Here is a 10,752-nt window from a genome sequence, read left to right as displayed (position 1 = left end):
TGGTTAATTTTTAAGGGATTCAAGACAAGTTATCCCCAGTCTTTCCTCATGGCCCAGCTCCAAAGAGTTCTCCCATGAATCCAGTTTTAGGCAGGTTCCTTTTGGCTTTCACACGTAAGAAGTTTGCTGAGTTAAAATTATTATTTTATCTAGACTGGGTGAATCCCTTTCTGTGTAAGCAAGGAATTAATAAGAGCTATCTCATTAGCATAGCTGTCACTAGTTTTCCTAGCAAAATGAGTTTCACCAATAAAAGTACTAACATTTGGCCAACATAATCAAATAGTGATAGTGATTGACAAGAGGGAACAGTTTTAAACTATAAGAGGAGGAATTTAGGTTAGATGTCAGGGAGAAACTTTTTCACTGAGAGGGTGTGAGGCACTGGCACAGGCTGCCCAGAAAAGCTGTGGTTGACTCATTGTGGAGGCATTGAAGGCCAGGTGGTTGGGGCTGGATGGGGCCCTGGGCAGCCTGATCTGATGGCTGATTGGCACTTTGCTTTGCAGAGAGTTGCTACTGAATTCTGTTATGAAATAGGGTAACTTGTTAAATTTTTCATACTTGGAATTCATTCTAGTCTTTTTCCTTTTGACAAACAATTGCTTACTGCAACTTTTTACAGGAAGGCACTCATCTTTTTAGCATGTTAATGTTTCACAGATGCAGGAGTGCAGAGATTCCCCTCTAAAATTTCCACCTGAAAAAGAACATGTGAAAATCATGCAACTAGAGACCTACGATTAAAGAGAACACAACAACAGGAAGGAAAAAAAACAAAAACAGCAGCATCCCCATATTCCTTGGCATCATTGTACAATATAGCAGTGTTGTAACACTGACCCTGGTATTTTTCAGCTTTTACTTCTTTGTCCCATATGCCACAGTGATATTTGCTAGTAATGCATTAACAGAATTCACATTCCCAAAGCATGGAAACATTTTTTTAGCTCCCACCACAGTAGATGTGTATTGAATCAATATAGTTCACCACATACTCAATAATCAGAAGTACTGCGGAAGTAGCTTCACAGAAAATGACTTTACACGTTTCGGTAATCATTAGAGGCCCCAGGCATTATTCTTGCAGTTAACCCATTCTGATTTGTTGTCCATTCCTACCATATTTATCATCACATTATTTGTTCCAAGGTTCTTGATCTTTGGCTTTCAGTGCCCAGCTATACATCTTATTTTTGACAGTGGCTGAAAACCTATGCCTGAAGAACATATTTCACCTATATTGTGTCTGGACAGTTTCCTGGGCACTCTTCCCTTCTCTTTGCATTTTTCAATCCTTGTGGTAAGTCAAAGGGGAAATGCAAGTGTAGCTCCCCTCTCTGGGGTAACAATGATTAAGTTTTACTTCGCTTCCAAGACTGGCTACAAATACAAATGTACAGCTGACACTGACTGGATGTGTGTCAGACTGTTTGGTAAATATTTTATTTTAATTTATTATTCAGTACTTGTACTTTCTGTGCTTCTTGGTTATCAAAGGTTGTGAGATTCAACAGCTTTTGAACAGCAGATCAAGATAACGCTGGCTGACCCCCATTTCCTTTTACTTTATTTCAACTTTAGCTTAAGCATCTTCATTCTGTTAAGATTTCCCATGTTAGGGTTACAGCTGGGCGATACATTGAGAGCCTTCACGTCCTGTTGCAGGTGAGGAAAGGGAAGAGTGAGTACAGTTTCACACACCCCTGGGAGCAGGCAGGGCAGCCCCAAACCTGCCCCTTGGCTTGGGGGTTCCTACTCAAAATTCTTGTGATACCCTCCCTCAAATGTCATTGGTGTGTATGAAAAGAGTCTTTGAGTGAACAGAGAAGAAGAGCAGCCTGCCTGTGACAAGGTATCAAGGATCAGTGCTATGCCCTGAGTTTGGCATAGGGCCTTTGGCTGAGGTGCAGGTGGCAGCAACTGTTCCAAGTACCACTGATGCAATTCCTCCTCTACACCTTCAAATAAAGCTGAAATATCTGGAGCTGAGCTGCATAAAGATTCGGAACAGACAGAGGCAGAGTTTCCACCAGCTTGGTCTAAAGGGCGCAGTATGATGACACGCTCCATCGATACCGAAGCACATGTGACATTGTCTGTGGGTGACCTGAGCACTGAGGATCATTCACCGTCCCTGTCAGTGGTGTGGCAGATGGTCTACCAGCTGGGTTATTTAGTCACTGAGTTACCTCTGAAGTTACAGCAGGAGAAAGCATCTTCTGTCCTGCCTTCAGAATAGTACTTAGGTTCACCAAATTGATGCCTTGTTTCCCTCTCTAATGAATGCAGTTTTTCCTTTGCTATACATAGACTCTCGGCCTCTGCTGGGGATGTGTGGCCATTAAAGATGCCCAGAAGGATACTTAAAGCTTTACACTGTTGTCATTTGTCTTGGCAGAGGTTCTTTCAGGCTAAAAAACATCTTTGTTTTCACTGACAAGCCAGTAGAAGTCTTACATGCTTGACATTTCTTGTGGCGAAACCATATTTTACATGGGATATATCACCAGGAGCTTACTGAGCTTTTTTGCTTGACCTTCTGTACTTCCTTTTCTCATTTCTCTAAGTAGTTTCTTATGTTGCTGCTGGTTCTGTTCCAGTTAAATCAACATGTCAGTCAATCAGACTGGCCAACAGTGATGCTAAGAATTAAGATTTTTCTTTGGTACTGAATGTGTATTTTATGCTTCCATGTCTATCATTATTAACAATGAAAATTTCAGCATTACCTGCAATATACTGTTCCTTTTTCATTACTACATGAGATACACAACTTGCAAGCTACTGCATTCAAGGGTTTTTCCTACAACCAATCATGATTTGTATCTTTTCTGAATTTCAAGTTAAGCCCATAACACTCTGATAAACTGATTTAACAGTCTCTAGCTATGCTGGGGCATTGCATCCACAGCCTCAGATGTCCCCATGGCTTTGCTTTCTATCAGGTTTCGAAAAAAAAGTGATGTCATAGCCATGGTCACACCACCTTCTGACAGGAAGGGATGAATTCCCCCTCTTCCCCTTGGTCCTGAGCCAGAGATGAAAGAGACCAAGCCCACCTGCCAAGAGCCTGATGCGTCACCCCTTGTCTGCAAGTCTGACACAAACACCCTTTCACTGGAGGGATGAGAGCCTGAAGGTGACAGCTTCATTGCTCAAAGACCTTCAAATGACAGGCAGGTCTGTCACTGCATACGGCTTTTTATATCCTTTGTCACAGTCATTCATTTTGCTGTAAATGTACCACTAGGAAGCATATACAAAATGGACTTCATGATGTAAACAGATGATTTACTGCTGCATGTACCAGAGACCTTTATGGAGCAGTGAACACCACAATCATCATCCTTGCGGAAACAATCTGAAGAGTCAGTGGGTCTCTACAGGGGACCCTGTAGGGAACAGAATCTCCATTAGCAGTGCTCTGTTTCCTCAAGGTTCATTTAATGAAAGAGAGACATCTTCCTTGGATGTGTGTGTGGACAGGCGAGTGTCCTCTGCCCTTCTCCAAGACCCCATTTCACTCGTCCTCCCTCAGGAGCTGAAAGAGGAGGACTGTGCTGTGCTGTGAACATTAAGAGCCTGTCCCACCCCATGCCTGGTAGACGTGAGTTTGCTGCTCACTGCTCTTCCCTGTTGGGCTAATGCTGGTATGGTGGGCAAAGCATAAAGCATGAAGTGACCATGCCAAGGTCTGACCAAAAGAGAACTGAATAGAGTTGGCAGGAGAGAAAAGTCTGCTAAGACCTGACTTCAGACATCCATGGGAAAATAAACATCTGGTCTGAAGAAGGGCTCGATAGTCCCAGGTAAAGCTCCACAGGTTAGACCTGATTTATCTCACTGAAAGGTACTATATCAAGTGGTCATGACTTTTAATTTTCTTTGAAACAGCTGGGAGTTTCCCAAGATAACCCACTCATGACAAGGATTATATTTAGTGTTACACTGAAAGTGAATAGGCAGCGATGTTCCCTTAGAACACATTATATCATGTCTAAAAAAAGGCTGTAAGAGTTTGTTGAATCAGAAACTGGAATATCCACATGTTTTGCTGGAGGTTGTCAAGAGCTATTGCCCAACACATAGTATGCACCATCACCCCTGAAACAACCCAAGCAGTGTGACTATATAGCATGTAGTGCTTTGCCCTGTATTTTTAAACAAAGCTTCGTTTTTCTCCATGTTTTCTAACTGCCAAGATCTTGCTAATTCTGCAGAGCAATTACTCGTTGCACCAAAGGAAGGCAAGTAAAGGGTTCTTTTGCTGAGGTTTCCTTTGCCTATGAACCATGTACATGGGAATGTTGGTTAGTGGCTGTGCCAGGAAAAGATAAAAAACAAAGGGGGCAAGCCTGTGTCCCATGCTGGGAAGGGAATGGGAAGGAAGACTGGAGAAATGGCTGAGCAGGCCCAAGCCCCTTGGTGCACAATAGCTGCAGAGAAGGACAAAATGGCATTAAGCATGTGCAAGCACAGGAATCCTGATGTTAGTGTACACTGCTGCCAATGAGGCAATGAAGTTAATTCCATGTGAGCCCAGTTTCTTGTCTTGCCATGCAGAGCAATAGGTGCACTGGGCACCTGAAAATAAGGACCTTCATGTGGTCTTAAAAGTTGAGACTGTGTAGACTGTCCGAGGACTTAGCTACAAAGGCACTGCAATGAGAGGATCACGGAGAGCAATAAAAAGGCTGAGTCCTGCCATGGTAACAGGTACATTATGTAAAACATTGCACAAATTCAGCAAGCTTACTCTTAAATTAGCTACATTTCTCGTCCCACCCTTCTGTTGTAAAAGGCTGTTGTAAAATATGTTATGTGTCATGCACTATGACAAACTCAGATGAACTCAGCCTCTCAGCCTTCAGCAGGAAACTGTGCGTCTCCCACAGTTTGCTGATCGTCACACTTAGAAGGACAACACCTCCACCATCCATTTCCCCAGAGAAATATGACATTTCCAAAAAGCCACAGAAAATGACCCATGGTTTTAAAACTAAAATCTTCACTTAGATCAAAGACACTCAGTAGAAACACGTGCTTGGCTTGCAAGGTAGCAGGCTCCAGAGCCGCAATGGGCAGTGTTCAGTTGTTGACCCTAATGGTGTACAGTTGTCTCAAACATTGCTGCTTGGCTGCTTCCTGCTTACCAAAGACAAACCCAGACTCAGATGCACTACCAGAAGCCAGTTTCAGAGCTACATTGCTGCTAAAGAAGTGTGTTGGTTAGTTCCAATGGGTCTGCTGCAGGAGCTGCTTTACTTGGGTCCCTCTGCATGAGGTTCAGATACAGCTTGGGGCTGATGCAGCAGGAGCCAACTTTCCAATTTACTCCTATTATTTTGTCTGTCATAATACTGTATTTAATGGCATTGTAGGTTTGTTCCTAGCAGGAGGAGAAAATAATTCTATGCAAAATGTGATCCTTGGCTGTTTGGTCCTGTTTGTTTGCAGGAAAATGCATATATGCCTGTCGCCAAAATGAGTGGGACACAAACAGTGCAAGGTCGCATTGCTCACTCTTTCCAAGGCTGCTTTTTCTCTCAGCTCTGCTTGCCCAAATTTTCCGTCTCCAGGAGATCTGTCTCAAGGAAATGCTCTCTGCTACTTTCTTTTCTTATTTTTCCTGGCTTGCAGCCTCTAATGTACTTCTAGCAGCCAACCTGCTTTCCTCAGCATTTGCAACTCATTCCATCAGGCTGTGTTTTAGTGCTTGATTGTCCTTCATGCCATATGTTATGTAAGCTCCCATCATTTTTAGCTATCACAGCTTTAGAGGCCTTCCATCCAAACTGGAGAAACCATACACAGATTGCCCACTGCTTCTCGTGAGGTCTATGCCAACTATCTGTAGAAGGCTAATTGATGTCAGCTTGAAATGTTCTCTATCAGAGCAGTAGGATTCATTTATATTCACTTGCATGGATGGTAACAAAGAGCCAGCTCCAATAGAACTCTGGAGGAAGTCAGGAGAGAGAAACTATTGTGAAATAAGCAGAAGTATCCATTACCACACACTAATTATTCTGTACTTCCTCCCCTGTTGTTCCTAACATGCAGTGAGTTCAAAGCCATTTACCCAATTTTGAACTTCATTTGTCTAAAATGGTGTTAATCGCAACCTTTTCTACTTCCATAGCTCCACCTAAACCAAGGAGTTCCTAATGTCAAGGGTTGCTTTCACTATCTTGCCCATTTTATCCAGCCACAAACAGCTCAAGTGCTACTTCCAAGCATGCTGTGGTGTAGCTCAGCCTCAACATTGGAGGTGAGCTCAGCACCTACCTAATGCTGAAGGGCACACTTTTGGGAAACCAAGTCCTTCTTACCTGTCCTGCATAAGGGTTCTGCACATATCTCACACCCACAGAATAGCTCTGTACAGAGGCATTCCTCTCCCTCCTCTGGGCTCATTTCTCTGTGCAGAAGATGACAACTGGGGCAAGGAGAGAAGGAACCACCAGCCAAGTGAGGGGACAGGAGCACTTTGAGACCCAAAATGCCTGCAAAATTGATTTTCTGAGTGAAACAGAGACATTTGGAAATGCGGGATGATGATACCTCTGATTGTATGTGGGTATCTAGTAAAGGCCTGATGGAAGGTAGTATGGATTTGTCAGAAATACGTTCTTCCATTCAGTCTTGTGTTAATAGATTGCTGAGAGAGTTTGATGTGTTAGTGATCATTCACTTTCCCTAGGGAAAGTGAAGCAGACACTCTTGTCTTTAAGATGCTTTCCTTACCAATCAATAAGCTGTTTTTTTCATAGCCAGAGGGCTTAATATTCACTAATTCTCATCTATCTTCTCATGCAGGATTTATGCTTTCTAGAGGCTTTTTGTTGGTTAGGGTTTTGTTTGTTTGTTTTCTTTTGCTTTGGAATGTCTGTGTGCGTATGTGTGCAGTCATCTGGTAATTTCTAAAGTGTCAGCTGGATGCTGGAGAAGGTGAGGGCTGGCCGCAGGCCGCATACACGGCAGGCAGAAAACATTTCAGGCCAAGCAGCCTGCAATGACCTGAGGAAAGGCCCTGCCTACATATCGAGTGATGTGATGTAATAGGAGTGGATCTACAGAGTGAAACAGCTCACGCTAAAAGCTTCACATCCCCATTCTGTGCCTTTTAGGGAGGTTAATTGAGATGAGCTTGTTTGGCTCGGTGGACTGAACTTGCACTGTGGTTGGAGAGTATCAGACGTGCTGGTGGAGAGCACCTTGCACTTTAATTTAATCTGAAAAGTGTGGGATTTACAGACTCCAAGCCTCCTTCATCAGGGGACAGCTTTGTTTCAAAAGCACATTCCTCACCCAAAGCACTAATGCAGATATGCAGAAGAATTCTTGAAATATTAGGTTCAATTTAAACAAACAGAAACAAAGTTACTAATGCATGATGCCTAGGAAGGGTCAAGCTGTGGGTTCACAATACATTGCAGCTGACATTAAAAAGACAAACAAAAAAACAAAGGCAAGCAGTGTGCAGTTTCTTCTTTCTGCATGCTTTTGCTTGCTTTTTTGGCAGACCACAAAGGAAGCCCAGCTGCTTAGATCTGCAGTCTGGACTTCACTAAAGAAGTCCGACATCAAGAAGTTAAATGTTGAAATGCAACCTTGCAGCATCTAATAATAAGCAGTTTTATTTTAAATTAAACATCATTCACTTCATATTTTAAACAGAGGAGAGACAGATTTTGCTTTCAGTTACTCTGAGTGTATAGTGGAGCAAGATTTATTCTCTACATATTTAAATGAATGGTATTCATCAAATTAGTTTTCCTTCCAAGCCCTTTATTTACTTCTATTTTCTACCACAAGTTCCAGGATGGATTCAGCTCAGTTTTTCTCTTGGGGGCTGTATCCACAATGTTACCTGATGCAAATAGGTTGTGGTGACAGAGTTTCTTTACCCCAGCAAGCATACTGTTGGAACATGCTGCTCACTGCCACGGTCCAAAAAGCCATGAAGGGATGACTCATGCTACTGATTTCATTTCCCTTACTCACACCTCACAGTTTGTGTACAGTTCTATTTTGAATAGTAGGATGTGTGAACGTGCCTTCAGTCTTTCTTTTCCAGCCTGAGGAGCAAAGAAAGGGTTTTCTTTCTGTTAGTGGGCCGGTGCTCATCTCATGATGTGGAGTCCATTTACAATAGCACAATGGACGTTTTAACTTCAGTTTATCGCTCAGCAGCTGCATGTGGTATTTTCAGAACTGTTCGTGAGCATTTCTGATATAGATGGCCAGGCGGAACTGTGCTGGCCTGGATTTTGTGGAGAGACATCGGCATTGCCGGCTCTGAGTTGGTGGCCGCTTTGTACAAGAATCTGTGTGCTTCTGTCTGGGAACGTAACCAGAGTCCTTGTGTGGTCTTCCTCTGTTAAAATCAACCACAAAGGTTTTGTGCTGTGGCAGTCCTCCTTGACTCATGCCTACTTCAGTGGTTCTCCTCACACAGCATTGGTGCTGTGGGTGATCTGCTGCCAGCTGGACCTGTGTGCATTCACAGCCCTGTGCAGGCATCGATACAAACTCCAACACAGGTGCATGGGTATGTTGCTGCTTCAGGAACCAGCACACCAGACCTCCTCTGATGCATGTTCCTGCACTGTGCTTCTAACTGGAGCCACCCAGAGGTGGCCAGGCAGCTGCATGATCCCAGCCACAGCAGCGGATGGGTGTGAGAGAAGCACTGCAGAGGGCAACCAAGTTATTTTCTATTAACATCTCAACAAAACCTCGGGCAAAAGCTTTCATCATTGAGGTGAAGAGAAAGCAAACAGGTTCTCTTGGAATAAGGCACACTTGACCACACTTGACTGGTGCTCCTTATCCCTGGTTGACTGCCACTCTGGCAAAGTCAGGACTGGGGCCCCCAGTACAGACAGGACTTGAAGCTCTTGGAGCGGGTCCAGAGGAGGGCCACTAAGATGATCATAAGATGATCAGAGGGCTGGAGCACCTCTCCTATGAAGAAAGGTTGAGGGAACTGGGCTTGTTTAGCCCGGAGAAGAGAAGGCTCCAGGAAGACCTCACTGTGGCCTTCCAGTACTTGAAAGGAGCATATAAACAGGAGGGGATAGTGATAGGACAAGGGGAACGGTTTTAAACTGAGACAGGAGAGGTTTAGGTTAGATATTAGGAGGAAATCTTTCACACAGAGGGTGGTGACACACTGGAACAGCTGTCTTCCTCTGCTTTGAGATGAACTTGGTAGTGCAACATGAAGAAAGGTTTTGGAAAGGGAACACAGGCCCAGACCAGACAGTGAGGGAAAGAAAGAACATCTTTTTTGCAAAATCTAAGTGCATACACCTTACCCGTGCCATGCTCCCAGCTCAGTAGTGCAGACAATCACTCCAGGGCCCAGAAATTTTTGTTTGCTGTTGCTGCAGCAGGCACTGCCCAGTACCAGTATTACAGCATATTACTCCCTCACCTGATCTTTTGCAACAGTTATGAGCCCTACACCTGGCAGATAAGCTGTAAACTCCTTTTTGGAGAAGAGCCAGCGTTGCACATGAGAAGAGTCATTGTATGGCAGACCAAGGTTGGGCTGCCTTTGTGAAATATGACCATAGGTGACCAAACTGTAAGCATCCTATAGTGAGCAATGTGGACATGCAGAGTGCTTAGCAGTGAGCAAGCTCTCTATCAGCTTATTCTTTGGGCGTGGACCAGGAAACCTAAATATAGCACGAGTTACTATGATCATTAGCACTCCAGGAAAAGGAAAGAACACATTGGAAAAAAGGTAAGAATAAGTAAAGAGATGCTAAGGAGGACATAAAGAAAGTGAGAAGAAGGAATTCTTATCCTATTCATGTATTTTTGCACATTGTAACCTCAGAAAGACAGAACAAACTAGAAACAAGTAGTAAGATTTAGCATGAGAAAATGAGCTTAGAGGTGCTACATATATGTTAGTGATCTGCAAAAAAAAAAAAAAAAGTCACATACAACAGTTGAGGTGCCAACATTTGCAATTAGGTAACTAATTTTGTACTTAACTGGTCTTAGATGGGACTTGTTTCTAAATGAGTTGAGAGACCCGTGTGAATCACAGCGTGGTGACATCGCAAGGTTAGCCTGAACTAATTACAAGCTGTCCAGTAAAATGCAAGTATTTAGTGAATGTGTTGCTTGTAGCAAAGTCATACTGGTAGGATGTGTAGGATGGATGCTTTCTACACAGGCTATGGGTACTTCAGTGCTCAGACTGTTTTCCTTCAATATTCATTTAGTGCTAGGCTAAAGAGAGGCTTGGCTCCACGTTTGAAGCCTCAAAGTATTATTGCAAGACAGTGGATGACAGAGGGAAGATAGAGAGGAGACCATCTGTATATCTCACTATAACTGGACCTGAAATGGCCATCCCCAGATGTGGAATTCTTTCAGACTTTCCCACTAGTTTTCAGTTTTTCCCACTAGTACTTACACTAATACTTATAATAGTAATCATAAATATAATAAATGTAACAACAGTAGCAAATTAAGTATTGATTTTCCGCCATCCACACTAATTCCTTCCATCTGTGTTTTATTGAACAAGATACAGGAACAGCATTGAATGAGCTTGGCATTCTTATTCTCTGTTTTGCCTTCAAACCATGGAGCAGGTTGAAGTCAGGTCTTCTAGAACACTAACAGAGTTTATAGCAAAACTGTTCTTACAGCAGCTCTGCTGCAGGTCCAGGCAGAAATGAGGCACTCACAGCCAAGCACTTACTGTTTACCTTGCATTCT

The sequence above is a fragment of the Centrocercus urophasianus genome, unplaced genomic scaffold (assembly GCF_019232065.1).
Source record: "Centrocercus urophasianus isolate 14NV4802_14NV808 unplaced genomic scaffold, USGS_Curo_1.0 seq_11, whole genome shotgun sequence".
NCBI classification, from domain to species: Eukaryota; Metazoa; Chordata; class Aves; order Galliformes; family Phasianidae; genus Centrocercus; species Centrocercus urophasianus.
Note: the sequence above shows the minus strand (reverse complement) of the source record.